This window comes from Macaca fascicularis, chromosome 7 (assembly GCF_037993035.2).
Source record: "Macaca fascicularis isolate 582-1 chromosome 7, T2T-MFA8v1.1".
Taxonomy (NCBI): Eukaryota; Metazoa; Chordata; class Mammalia; order Primates; family Cercopithecidae; genus Macaca; species Macaca fascicularis.
In genome coordinates, this window is record NC_088381.1 from 54,982,912 (window position 1) to 54,997,036 (window position 14,125).

Consider the following 14,125-nt stretch of genomic DNA (forward strand, 5'->3'; position numbering starts at 1 on the left):
GGCTTGAGATAAGGAACTGATCAGGGATGCAAGGATGGCTCCTGGCTAGAGTGGAGTTGGCTGGGCTGGGGTCAGCTCAGACCCTCAGGTCCAAAGTCCACTGAGCATCTCACTCAGGGAGGAAGGGGTTGTAGGCTTCGACTTTATGGTCTGATTCACAGAGGCCCAGGCAATGTTGGGATGAATGCACAGGCTCTTGGAAAATGCCTGGCTAGAATCGCTTTGAGGGAGGAGTCCCTGAATGCAACATGAATCGTTTTCCCTTGAATGGTTTTTGCTGATTGATTGGGCTTTAGTTCACTGTCTGCCAAGGGTGTGGGGGGCTGAAAACAGAGGACAAAGGTTCAGAGGCAAATGGTGAAGGCAGTGCCTATGGGAATGCAGGAAGAGCTGGCACAGGAAAGAGGGGACAGGCGGAGGGAGGGTGGAGGGGAGGGGAGTGGAGGAGGGAAAGTGGCAGACACCCAGGTGAGGGGTGAACACCATTGCCACTGTGGTTGTCATAATCATCATGGTCCCCATAAATTGCACCCAGTGAGCCCCCTGGGCTAAGCGCTTTCCTTCTGCTAACTCATCTGCTTCCCACACATGCCCTCGAGGCGGGTACCTTGACCATCCTGGTTTCCAGGATGGGGAAGCTGAAGCATGGAAAGGTGAAATATCTTGAAAGGAATGGGGTCGTTTCAAACCCAGGCAGTCCAGCTCCAGCACTCATCCCTAAGAGTCCCTGATAAAACCACAGTGGTGAGGTTGGAAATGAATGGAAGCTCCTCCTCAATGCCATTGGCAGAAATTCTGTCTGTGGGTGGTTAGATCCAAGATGGAGAAAAATTCCTGTTTCTGCCACTTACTAACTCTGTGACCTTCAGCAAATTACTTACCCTTTCTGGGACTGGTTCCCTATCTCTAATGCCATACTCATATGGCAGTAGAGATTAAATTGTGTGTGTGTGTGTAGTGTCTCGTACAGTACTTGGTAGAGAATAGGTACTTCACAAAAACCAGACGCCCACGGAGCCACAGTACAGAGGCACCAATCTCCAGAATTTCCAAGCATGTACATATGTGTGCATGTATGTGCTCCTATGTACATGTGGCCCTGCCAAGGTGATCACTCATGTGCACCTGCATGCAATTCCCTCCCTAGTCCTGTCCCCAACTCAGGGTGGTGGTGGCATCAGGTCTGTAGCCCCCCAAGCCAAACACCCAAGCATCACTCCAGAGTCCTCTCTTTCCCTCTCTCACCTCGCATCCTATCACCACAGTCAGCCAATTCCTGAGTATTTCTCAAACTCATCTTCTCCCCAATTCTTCCCACCCCCTTCTGGACACAAGGGTCTCAGCTGCTTCTTATCCTCCTGCCTGCAGTCCCCCCGTCACCCCCATCCACACAGTGGCAATCAGGACGGCCTTTCCCAGTCACAAATATGACCTCATCCCCGCTCCACTTAAAACCAGCCCAGCAAGCCTCGCCAGGCCAGACGCGAAACTCCGAAGCCCTGAGTAGCAGCCTGACAGATTTGACTAAATAAAGATCTAAAGCTTCTCTATGGCCAAAGATACCACAGACAAAGTTAAAAAAGACAAACAGCAGACTAGGGAAAATATTTCCAACACACAAAACAGACAAAAGTTTTTTAAATTCCTAATGCACTAAAAGCTCTTTTATATCAATAAGAAAAAGGCAAAAAGAAAAGAAAAATGGGCAAATGATGTGAACAGTCCATTCACAGAGGAAGAAATACCCATGGGCAGAAACTGCACAAAAAGACACTCAGCCTCACTGGGGAGGAGCGGAGTGAGTGTGGAGACCATAGTGAGATAGTTTTCTAGATCGGCAGACATCTGAAATATTGAGAATGTTCATTGCGGAGGACAGTGTGGGGAAATGGTCACTCTCGGATACCAAGGGGGCAGCGTCAGCTGGCCCAACCTTGGGAAGAGCAAGGTTGCTCTAAAAACGGAGCAGGCAGACCCTTCACCCTGGCCACTCTGCATCTAGAAATCTATCCTGCGGAAAGGCTACGGGTGTCAGCAAGATATATACAAGGATGTTCCCCGAAGCATTATTTGCAAGAGTGAAAAATGGAAGACAACCTAAATATCCATCAACCCAGGACTAGTTACATAAATTATGCTTTGTACAAACAATGGAATATTAGGCAACGATTAAAAAGAACACGGCAGATCTGGGTGCCGTGACATTGACTAATGCCCACAATATACTGGGAAGTGAAAAATGGAACTGGTGGAGTAATGTGCATAATATGATTCCGTTTCCTTTCTTAGTAATACACAATAAATATGTTTGCAACAGCACAGAAAATGTTCTGAAACATACCAGGCCAACAGCAGTAGCACATTGGCAGAGTGGGCTTTAAAGGCAAAGGGGGACTTTCCTATTTTACAGGACACACTTCTATATTGTTTCCATTTTATAATTGTGCTTGAGCAAATATTGCTTTTATGGTAAAAAAGAAAAAATTCCTCCTCCCATAACCCCTCACAGGCTGCAGGACAAAGTTCAAACTCCCTAGCGTGACACCCTAGGACCCTAAGGACACAGCCTCTGGGCACCCCCAGCTCTGGTCTCCCCTTTTCCAGTCTTACCTTAAATCCAGATGCTCCCAACTCCCTTACATGTCCCCCAAGCTGCCTCTAGGCCTTTGTCCTGGATGGGTCCCTCTTCCTGGAATGTCCTTTCCTGCCTTCTGTGCCTCACCTTTTAAGTAACTGCTCAGGTGTCACCCCTTCTGGAAACTCTCCCCAAACACTCCCCCACACTCCGCCTTCGTGGGCCCATTGCTCCTATAACATGTAACAGTGGTGATAGTCAACATTTAGGAAGTGCACACCATTCACTGAGGGCTGTGCGACGTGCCTTGCATTGTACTGACTCATTGAATCCTCTTAGCAACCCTCTGAGATAGGTTTATTATCATCTCATTTAACAGATGGGGAAACTGAGGTACAGAGTGGTTACATGACTTGCTCAAGCTCACACAGCCAGTAATTAGAAGGGGTAAGTGGACCTAGGCAGAGGGTCCCATGCAGCCTTCTACTAGTGCTTAGCACATAGGGCTGGAAAACCCTGGTCCCTGTACCTGCCAGGCCCCAAGACTGGCCTGTGAGCCCAAAGCTGGGATTTGCTTTCCCCGCAACCACTCCCCCACCACTGCAGAACCTGGGCGCGGTGTAAGGTGCACCAGGGTCTGTTGGGGTCAGAAGCCAGCCTCCGTCCCCAGCCAGCCAGGACTAAATTAGGACCCTGAGGGCTGGTCTCCTGCGGAGGAGCTGGGCTGGGGGTGGGGACCAGCCCCAAAACAGCCAGCTGACCCGGGACTGCTAAGGAAAGGGATGGGTTTGTAGAGGTGCAGTCCCTCTCCAGGCAAGGACCCCAGTGACCTCCCATGCACCTACTGTGTGCCAGGCCCAGGGGTCAACTGGCCCAGGAAGCTAGGGCAAAGAGACTCCCCTGCCCTCCACAGCTGCCAAGTCAGACGCAGGGAGGCCAGGAGCCTAGAAGGGGCTGGGCAACAAGCTCAAGGCAGTGCCCAGGGAGGGCTCGGGGATCTGAGCGAGTGTGTACACTCTGGGTGAGTGTGCACAGGGTCTCCACGAAGGCAGTGGCACCTGGGTCCAGCCTAGAAGGATGGAGGGTGTGGGCAGATAGAGTAGGGGGAGGGAAGCTCCAGGGGCCAGAGGCAGCTTGAGCAAGGGCCTGGAGGGGGTGGCTGTGGGGAGTGGGGGTAAGAGTCATTGGTTGTGGCTGGAGCAAGGTGGGAGGCCGCAGGGGATGGGGTGGGTGGGCATGTTAGAGGCCTTTGGAGAAAGACGGAGGAGGAGCTGTGCCTCCAGCCCAGCAAGGAAGGCGTGATCTGCGGAGGAGGCAGCCTGCCTGAGATCTGAGGATCTGAGCTTGTCAGGCCAGCTCTGCCTTTGCAGTTAGCAGTGTGGCTGTGGCCTACTTCCAGGACCTTGGCTCCCTCACCTGTGGACGAATAACCCAGCCTCACAGACTGCTGAGGGGACTAACTGAGACAGTGGTTTATGGCACCTGAAACCCAGGGAGGCAGTGGACATGTCTCGGGCATGGTGCTCCCTGGGGGGGGTCTGCCTGTGTACCAGTGACCTTGTGTGCATGCACGCCCTTGAAGGCCTCCAGGTATTCAAACACATAGAATCCTTGTTTAAAGTATAACTTTAGGCAGGGTGCAGTGGCTCACACCTGTAATCCCGACAGTTTGGGAGGCTGAGGTGGGAGGATCACTTGAGGCCAGGAGTTCGAGACCAGCCTGGGCAACATAGTAAGACCCTATCTTAAAAAAAAAAAAAAAAAAAAAAAAAAGCCAGGAATGGTGGTGCACCTGTAGTCCCAGTTACTCGGGAGGCTGAAGTGGGAGAATAACTTGAGCCCAGGAGGTTGAAGCTTCCGTGAGCCATGATCGCAACACTGCTCTCCAGCCTAGGTGACAACACAGTGAGCCTCATTTTTAAAAAATAAATAAGTAAAAGTGTAAATTCAAGATAATGGGATTTCAGACTCTTCAATGCAGGAGGCAGAGCCCCATGATCCTGAGCAGGTCCCTACCCTCCCGGGGCCTGGGCTTCCCCAGGTGGGTGGTAGGCGGCTGTCTGGATGGCTTCTCCAGCCCAGCTATTTGGAATCAGCTGGAGCATGGCAGGAGGAGAATGGGTGTGAGTGCCTGGAAATCCACAGGGGTGGGACCCAGAGTGGGGAGGGGAGGGTGAAGGAGGCAGAAGATCCTCCTTCCTGGGCTAGTCCCAAGCCCTGAGTCTGTGGTCGGAGGCCTCAGCCTGATGTCCCGTCCCCCACCCAACTGAGGCCCTCCCCACTCCCCCTGCTCCGAGAACCTGAACTGTGCTGGAAGCCCTGCCCCAGCCCTGGATGCCAGGCTGACTGGCCCAGATTCCCCTGGCTGGCTCCCCTGCTCCCACTGATGCCCAGGCTATGTTCACCGAGGCGAGAGTGGAGAAGTCATAAAGAAGCCCCCAGCTCCTACTGCAAGTTCACCCCCAGCAATACCAGCGTGTAGGCCTGGGGGCAGGCAAGACTCGGGAGCATGCCCAGCCTTGCTATTTCAAGCCAAGGGGCATCAGGCAGTGCCTGTGCTTCTGTTTCTTCTTCCACGGAATGTATACACCTGCCTCCCTTGCAAGGTGCCATCATCAGCCCAGTGCCCCCACCATCAACCCTCTCACAGGTAAGTCCCTTGGTTCACCATGAGCTGAGGTGGTCTGGGGGGTCACAGTCAGTTATGCTGGGAGAACACTTACCCTAGACTCCCTAAACTGCCCATGGGCACCATCCTTGCCTCTTTGGGGACCCCATCGCAGCCCCCTCACTGGTCCCTGCCTCCAGCACCTCCATCTCCCACCTGTTGCCAGAGGAACACTCTGAATGCAGAGCCATGTCCCTGCCAGTCCCCCGGGCCTCCCCCACCTCAGCTCTGATCACTTGGTGCTCTCATCACCTGTTTGCTTGTGCGCCCACTAGCCCTGTGAGCAGGGGTTATAGCTGATTCATCTAGGCAATTCCAGAGCCTAGTGCAGGGCCTGGCACAGGAGTCTTGTCCAGAGAGAGCAGACTTGGCAGTGGGAATGGACAAACAGGGCCATTTACCCCTACTACCCTGGCACCTGCTTCTCTATTGGCATATTCACAACAATGCTGAGCTCAGTGTGGGGCCAGGGTCAGGGCTCGGTGTAGGACCAGGATCAAGGTTAAGTCTGTTCAGGATCAGGGCTTAGTGTGAGGCTAGGATCAAGGCTCAGTGTGTGGCTGGGGTCTAGGGCTCAGTGTAGGACCAGGATCAAGGTTCAGTCTGTTCAGGATCAGGGCTCAGTGTGAGGCTTGAATCAAGGCTCTGTGTGTGGCTGGGGTCAGGGCTTAGTGTAGGACCCGAATGAAGGTTCAGTTGATTCAGGATCAGGGCTCAGTGTGAGGCTGGAATCAAGGCTCAGTGTGCAACTGAGATCAGGGCTCATTGTAGAACCAGGATCAAGGTTCAATCTGTCCAGGACCAGGGTTTAGTGCGGGGCTGGGGTCAGGTCTTAATGAGGGACATTTTCTGTCCCCCACTGTGAAAAGCCCAGGACTCTCTACCACCTTACCCAGAGCTTTGAAAATAACATAACCTGCCCCCCAGGGGCCAGGGCCTGTCTCCTGAGCCCCTACTATGCGTGCCTTCTATCCTGGCTAGGCAGGTCCTATGCTCCACTCCAGGCAGCTATGCTGGGATTTCCAGATTCCCTCTGCCCTAGCAGAAGTGGCTCAAGCAGGGAAGCTCTTCCTTGCCTCCCCACCTAGCCTTCAAAAACACAGCGAGGACAGTCAGCCTTCTAGCGTGGATGCACTCCCAAGCCAAAGTGAAAAAGTGCTTTGTGGTTTTGTCAGATTTCCCAATTGTCCACCTACTGCCCCATTCGATTTGCCCAGGTGATCCAGTGCCAATGGAGGAAAATCCAGGTCTGGCTGAACAAGAAAGTGAAGGTGTTGGCTGGCACATGGCATTGAGATGCACAACCTAAAATACCTCCTCCTGTCACAGGGCCTGAAATCCCTTTTTTGAAAAAGAGGGAAGCAGAACAACGCTAGTCCTGACCTTTGGAAGGCATAGTGCACTGTCCTGGGGCCACCACCATCAGGCTTCAGTTTATCCTTGCGGACAGGCTCAGCCCAGTGGCTCCTTGCTTTTAAGCCACGCTTGCTGACTCTCCTGTCTGAGACCTCCATCCTGGTTCAGTTTTCAGCTCTCCGAGGGCATGGGCTGTTGGAACCTTGGCCCTGGGTGACCCAGGTTTGACCCAGGCCTACTCACTTACAAACCTCAGAAACAAGGGCCAATTCAGAGACTGGCCTGGATAGGCATCAGAGCTGCGCTTGCCTCTGAAGACAGCAGGGCCAGGGCAGGAGGTGGCACCTGTCCCTGAGCCCCCCACGCACCCAGCCAAGCCCCCCACTGTATCTGCTACTCTCAAGCAGAGGGTCAAGTTGGTCTGCTGGCAAGACACATGGCTCTCATTTTAATTAATTAAAGAAAAATCTAATCACTGCATTAAACTTCTCATTACTCCACTTGAATACCCGTTAAGTAAATGTAATTACCAGAGGATTGGGTTTCCCAGCCTCTTTCATTAGCTTCTGATAAGATGGGGAGAGGGAGGGAAGAGGGCGGGCAGCAGAACAATGCTAGTCCCGACCCTCGGAGGGCAGAGTGAGCACTGTACTGGGGTCACCGCGGCAGGCTTCAGTGTTCCTTGGGGACAGGCTAAGCCCTGGGCCTGGGGGAGATCCCCCAACCCGAGCTGCCCCCAGGAAGGCAAGGGCCCAGCATTTGGCTGCAGTCAGCACTGAATGCTTCGTTTCCCACCACTGTTGGTTATTTATACCCCATCTCCCTCCGAAAGAATTGGAGGCTGCTGAGAACAACAGAAGCAGCACATGCTGAAAAACAGAGGAAGAAAACAGGACAAAGCAACAATGAGAAAGAAGAAGCCAGAGACAAGGTTATTAAGCAACTGCATGCCACAGCATCCTGGGCACTTATCAGAAATGGGCCACAAACCGACTATGAGCTTCCTGGCAGTCAAGACAAAGACAGCAATGCACTTCGGTGCTGGGATGCAGTGACCAGCAGAGTATGCATGAGGAAATGCACACTGGGCCTTGGTCTTTCATCTGTGAAAAGGGTGGAGCTGGAAGATGGACTAATGCAGAAAACCACGGGCTGGGGGAACTGCAGGTGAAGGTTCAGAGGAGAGAAGAGGAATTACTAGAGGAGAAGCAGCAGAGGTGGAGGGCAAGTGCAGAGCCTGGGGGTGGAAGAGGTTTCTCCAAAGGAGGGGCCAAGGTCCCATACCATCACCAGCCCCCTGTGGTAGAAGGCACCGGCACTCTGAGGCAGGAGGAGCAAAAACCAGAGGAGACAACACACTCAGGAGGCCCAGAACTGGCCAGGCTGGGACACAGGCTCCGCCTCCCTGCGCTAAAGGGTGGGCTGCCCAGACATCCTCTATGGCCAGTGCATCACCCTGTTCCCCAGCTGCCCTGAGGGTGGGCTGCTGCAGCTCAGTGCTCCTCCTTTTCTAGAGAACTGCCTTCCACAAATGGGGGCCACCTCACCTGGGCAATCCAGGCCCTCCCATGGGTGGCTCACTGCCAATGACTGATTGATACAGGGGCCCAAAAGCCCGACCTCCTTGTGGGGGGTGGGAAGGGTAATTCTGTGGGTGAATTATGCTCCAGGATTCCCTGGACCAGCCCAAGGCCCAACTTTGTCTGTGCTATCATTCCTACCCCAATCTCTTCTCTTCCTCCCTTTCCCTGAGGCCCTGCCCTCAATACAGCTCGTGTACGCAAATCCTTGTCTCAGCTTTTGCCTGTAAGGATTCTGATCAACAATACATGCTGGCAGCTCCTTCCAAGTTCAAAAAAAGGAAAGAAACAAACAGAAAAACCAAACCGGCGATGTCCCAAACTTCCTGGAGAGGGAAGCAAGAAGGAGAAGGGAACAAGGATTTACTGAGAAACTGCCAGATGTCAGTCCTTTCTGTACATCATCTCAGGTAGTTCTCTCAGCACCCCTCCAGGTGAGGTTCATTATCAGGTGAGGAAACTGAAGCTCAGAGAGGCATAGAGATTTGTCCAAGGACACACAGCACGTCCACATCCATCTATGACACCATCTAGAATGATTATTTGTTATTTGCCTTCCCTAGTTGGGGAGGAGTCTCCCTTCTCCTGTCAGCAGGATCCCAAGATTCCTTTGGGAAACACTCATCCCTCATCCCTGGTCACATGGTTGGGGAAGGACAGACCGTGACCCCCAGCCCATCAGTGTTTCTAAGTCCTGTGGACTCAGTTAAAGGTTCAGAATGAGCTGAATGCTGCCAACAGGACCCTGAGATCAACTCAAGGACTTCTATTTGTTCTATCAGGGAAGATTTTGTCTCCACCCCCAACCCTAGATCTAAACCTAGAAGCATGTTACCCCAGAAACTGCTGCCAGGCATCTTTTGACTATGTCATGCCAAATGCCACTAAGCATGGAGCCATCATCAAGGAGAGGAATGAAGGAATACAGAAAAAAACCAGGTTCTGGTTACACCATTTGAACCACTGGATCAAGCCCTGCCTGAAGCCCATATTACCACCAAACACTTTGGTTACATAAGCTGATAACTTCATTTTAATGAAATAGGGTTTGTTTTAGTTTTTGTTTTTTGCTACTTACAATCAAAGGGATCCTGACAGATACAGTGTACAGAAAGGTATCCCTTTTGTTCTAGGGACCAAGAAGGCTTGGATATCCCCAGGAGCCAGGGAATGGGTAGAGGGGGGATGCCACCTACCCTGACTGCTGCTGTGTCCCGCTGGGTCCCAAAGCTTGAGGAGTCCCCTTGGCCCAGACTGTGGTCAGGAGTAGACTTGGTAGCTGGTCTAGGAGGTGGATAGAGTCGGAGCCCTGGAGATGCAGGCTGAAGGCTGTGTAGCCCCGCAGACTCAAGGTAGCCAGGTCATGGTCATAAGATCCCTAGAAAAGAAGAGAAACAAGAGTGAGTGGTAGGGTTCACAAGGGGCCCGAGGGGTACAGGAGGTAGGACAGATGGTGGCCACACCTTGGTGAAGGTGAGACCAAAGGAAGATCCCTGGAAGCATCTCTAGACCAGCACTGTTCAACAGAACTTTCTACCATGATGACAATGTTCTGCCTCTGCACTGTCCAATACGGCAGTCACCGTCACATGTGGATATTGCGATGTGAATAGTGTTATTAAAAACTGATTTTTAATTTTGTTTTAATTTAATTAATTTACATTTAAATCTAAACAGCCACATGTAACCAGTGGCTACCACACTGGACAACACAGCTCTGGATCAACCCTTGCCTCCTGGCCACGGTACATGGGAAAAACTGAGGTCCAGAGAGGAGAAGGGATTTGCCCGAGGTCACACAGTGAGAGGGTGGCAAAGGCAAACACAGTTCCTCCAACTCCTGGCCCTGATCCTCCATAGTACCCACTGCCCTTCCCATCATGGCCTCGTGTTTTCCCATCATGCTCATCACTAGCAGAGTGTCCTGCTGTCCTGATATCCATGCTGCCATGAGTTGGGCTGTCCCTGGGGAAAGGAATGTCCCTGGGGAAGGGTGTCAGGCCACCCTTGAAGGGACCTGCCTCCTCCAGCCACTGCCACTGGACCCTTCCTCAGCCCCCCTAGCAAAGCAGCCCCAATGAATGTCCTGAGATTGTCCCGGAAAACTGTCGCTCAGAGGGGAAGCCTCTTGGACAAAGAGTCGTTATTTATAACAGAAGACACTGCAGGCTGCCTAAACACTCCACAATAGAGATGACGGAGTGATTCACGGCACCCCTGCCAAGAGAGTAGTACACAGCCATTAAAAACGACCAACGAAGAGGCCGGCAGTGATGCTGAGTAATGTTTCCGTGACAATAATGAGGTGAAAAACTGAGAAATGGGTGCAGGTGGGGGTTGGGTTGCGGGGTGTACGAGGCCCACTCCCATCTGTCACCCTCACCCACGCTGTGGCATCGTAGGGTCCAGATTACAGACCCGCTTTACAGGAGGAGTGGGGGCTTAGAGAAAGCAACCACATGCGTGCTCCTGGCTCCATGGAGAGTGTGGGCAGAGTGGGGCTTGAACCCTTGATTTCTGATGCCAAAGACAGACTTCTACAGCTGCCCTTTGTGCTATGATGGCAGCATTACGGCTGCCCTTTCCTTCTTACTTACTCGTCTTTTGTAAACACATATGTACATCATACTTATTAAGTGCCAGGAACCTTCCTCAGCCCTTGACAAATTAAAAGTTAACTCATGGAATCTGTAAAACTGGGTGAAGGAACAATGACTACCTCCATTGTTTGGAGAAGGAAAATGAGGCACAGAGAGATTAAGTAACCTGGGGCCACTTCTACTACCCAAATATTCTGCAAGGTCTAGTACTGCCATTACAGGAAGAGGATAAGGGGGCAGAGAGGGAGTGTCTGTTGCCTGGAGGAGTGGAAAAACAGATGGAGAGTTTTCCTCCTTTTTAATTTCATGGCAAATCTTTTTTATGGCAATTGAACGGAAAAAGTTCAAGAAGTAAAATAAATGTAGCAAGGAAAAGGTTTTTTTTAAAAAACAAGCACACAAACAAAAATGAAAACTTATCAGATTGAAGTCATGGATGCATCCGACAGACCTCGACTGTGAATGTAATACACCTCCCAGCAGCAAAACTCATGTCCCTAGGCTTTTCTGCCAATGTCCTGACCTGGGACCACTCCCTCCTGCCTGAGTGAGATCCTCACCTCCAAGGGCAGCAGGGAGCAGCCCTGGGCAGAGGTAAACTTCAATAAACACCTCCGGGCTCCGTCCCGCCTCCGAGCCCCCTGCTGCCTGCAGTGCTCCAGCCACCGGCAAGCACTGAAACTCAGCACACCATAGCGTCCAGGCCTCTGCCTCTAGCCCCAGCCAGCCCCATTCCATAGGTGGAGCAATGGAGGCCCAAAAGGCGAAAGACTAGACCAGAGGTCACACTGCTACTGAACACGAAATGCCTGTGTGTGTGCTTATGAGTGTGCATGAACACGGCCCACAGGGACATGTGTGTCTCCCACGCATGCAGTGCTTCAGGCCCAGGTGATTAAAAGGGCAGGTGATTCCCAGCTTACACACCCACGTGCACGTGTGCACACACATACACGCACACACAAAACTGTCATATCATTAACTGCTACTACAGCCACAATGGCATCATCTGCTATTTCTTCCTATTTCTTGTTTTCTGGGTTATTTTTCATTCATGCATCAAATACTTATTCGGCACTTACTATACGCTAGGTATATCATAGGGGCTAGGATTCACTGGGGTACAACACAGACAAGTTTGGTACTCTCATGGGAACAGCGGATACCGATGATAAACAAAATAAGCAAATAAACAAGATAATTCCAAAGAGTGACAGGCAATAACAATCATAAAACCTGGTAATGTGAAAGAGAAGACTTGGGCTGGGGCTGGTGGGTTACTCAAGCTAGAGGGGCAAGGAAGGTCTTTCTGAAGCAGTCACATTGGAATTTATTCTGTGGGAAATGAAGCTGCAGCAGGAGGCTGGGGCCCTGAGGGCCAGGGTAAGCGCTTTGGATTTCATCCCAAACGCAATGAAAAGTAACTGGAGGGTTTTAACCAGGGAAGTGCTATGATGTTTTCCTCATTGTCTGGAGCTGCCAAGTGGAGACTGAACTCAAGGGCATCAGGCCTGGGGCAGAGGACCAGTGTCACAATCGCCCGAGGACAAGGAGACAGCCTTAACCAGAGGGATGGCACAGAGAGGGAGGAAACAGACAGATTCGGGCAGTGTGTTGTGGCAGAACCAACTGGTCGATGAGTTGGATGTGAGGGGGTGGGGGTAAGAAAAGGAGAGTAATGAAGGAAGACTCGTAGAGCTTCTACCATAGACAGGGACTGCTTTCACAACCAGACCCCACCCCTCAAGAAGCCTCAGGGGCCTGATCAGGACTTCCAGTCTCTGACGAAGGGACTTGGCATGTGTGTGTCCAGACAGCAGAGCTAGGCCTAAGAAGAAAAGATTCCAGAGAGACAGATCTCTGTTCAGCATGAGAAGCAGTGAGCTTCCTGTCCCTGGAGGTATGCAAGCAGAGGTCTGGGGACCATGTGTGTTGGGTGGGGATTTGCACTAAAAGAGGAGGTTGATTTCTGCCATGAGTTTCTTTAATTCTGTCAATACATGAATCAGGGCTAGATTGCATGGATTGAAGCAGGTGTTATAGAGAGTCAAGGGAAGGCAAGGTAATGTCCAGCATATAGTTATTATTATTATTATTAGGACTTTACAGATCACAGAACGCTCCCACCGATTCTCTACCTGGATCTGAAGCCCACGCTGTGAGGCAGGTAGGGCATCATGATCAGCCTGATCTAGCAGATGAGGAAACAGGCCCAGCAAGGGAGTGGGCTCAGCCCAGGGTTCCACAGCACATCAGCCTCACACCCTCTGTGGCCTCACACCTATGGACCTTCTCCTCCCTCATCCCCAGCACCCCTGCCCCGGAAGATGCAGGATCTCCCCACTCCACCCAGGCTTCCATCCAGCTGCCAAGACTCCCATCCCTGGAGGTTAGAGGCATTCTTTGCCCTCTGCCCCAAAACTTGGGAGGGGGTCTCAGCCTAGAAGATTTACCCCCTGGTTACACAGGCCCTGATCCTCCACTCTGTCCCCTTTACCCCTGGTGGTTTTACCACAGCCCCTTAAGTTGGTTCCTTCAAATTAGAGCAGTATCAAATACTAGGCTTTGCCCAGAAATGAAATAAAGTAGGGTCCCTCCCACGAGGCGTCATTCTTCCCCCACACCTACGGCTGCTGTGGGCCAGGGGCAACCAGAACCCACCTGACCACTTTCTGACCACCTTCCCCTTTCCTACCAGACAGGTAGAGAGGGCACCTGGGCAGGTAGGAGTGTCAGGAGGTAGGGTCTCCCCGGGGGGCCTGGGATTGCCAGGTGGGGAAGCTGCCACCTACTGGCACTACATCGTACACTGAACACTCGGGATAATCTTTTTTTTTTTTTAATTTTTGACCAGCAGTTTGCCCTGACAGACCCCAGGATAGTCTTGAGGGCCAAGTGGGAGCATCTCACTCTTCAGGTGAGGCAGTGAAAGCTTGGATAGATTAAAGAACTTGTCCAAATTCGAAATATTAAATGGAAAGAAACAGCTTATAAGTGCTGGAGCCAGAATTTGAACCCAGGGCCGACTGATTCGAAAGATCCGGTGCTGTCCCCTGCTCCCTGCTGCCTCGTGGAAGTGCCAGGCAGTTCGAAGAGGCAGCCCGGTGAGCAGATGGGGTGGGCAGGGGGAGGCAGAGAGAGGCGGCGGTTGTAGGGTGGGAGGGAGAAGGCGAGACAAAGGAAGGACAAAGAGAGCAGCAGAAACAGCTGAATCGACAGGGGAACCGTGCAGGGGTCAGAAGGCGGCAGCTCTGGAAGCCACCCTCCTGGTCAATGCAAGGCTCGCAAGGCCACCCCGGTGCCATCTGCCCCTCAGATCTAGCCACTAGTGTTACCTGGGCTCATC

At 52.1% G+C, this 14,125-nt stretch overlaps 1 protein-coding gene across 14 annotated transcripts in view; it reads right to left on the reverse strand.

Annotated features, from left to right (window-relative positions):
- Positions 1-14,125, reverse strand: part of LINGO1 (leucine rich repeat and Ig domain containing 1) — a 204,366-nt gene that overhangs the window by 67,259 nt on the left and 122,982 nt on the right. For all 14 annotated transcript variants that reach the window (XM_073996481.1, XM_065548254.2, XM_073996480.1 and 11 more), the window contains one exon: positions 9,376-9,557. The gene's annotated coding sequence lies outside the window, so the exon portion shown is untranslated. The remainder of the gene's footprint in view (positions 1-9,375; positions 9,558-14,125) is intronic.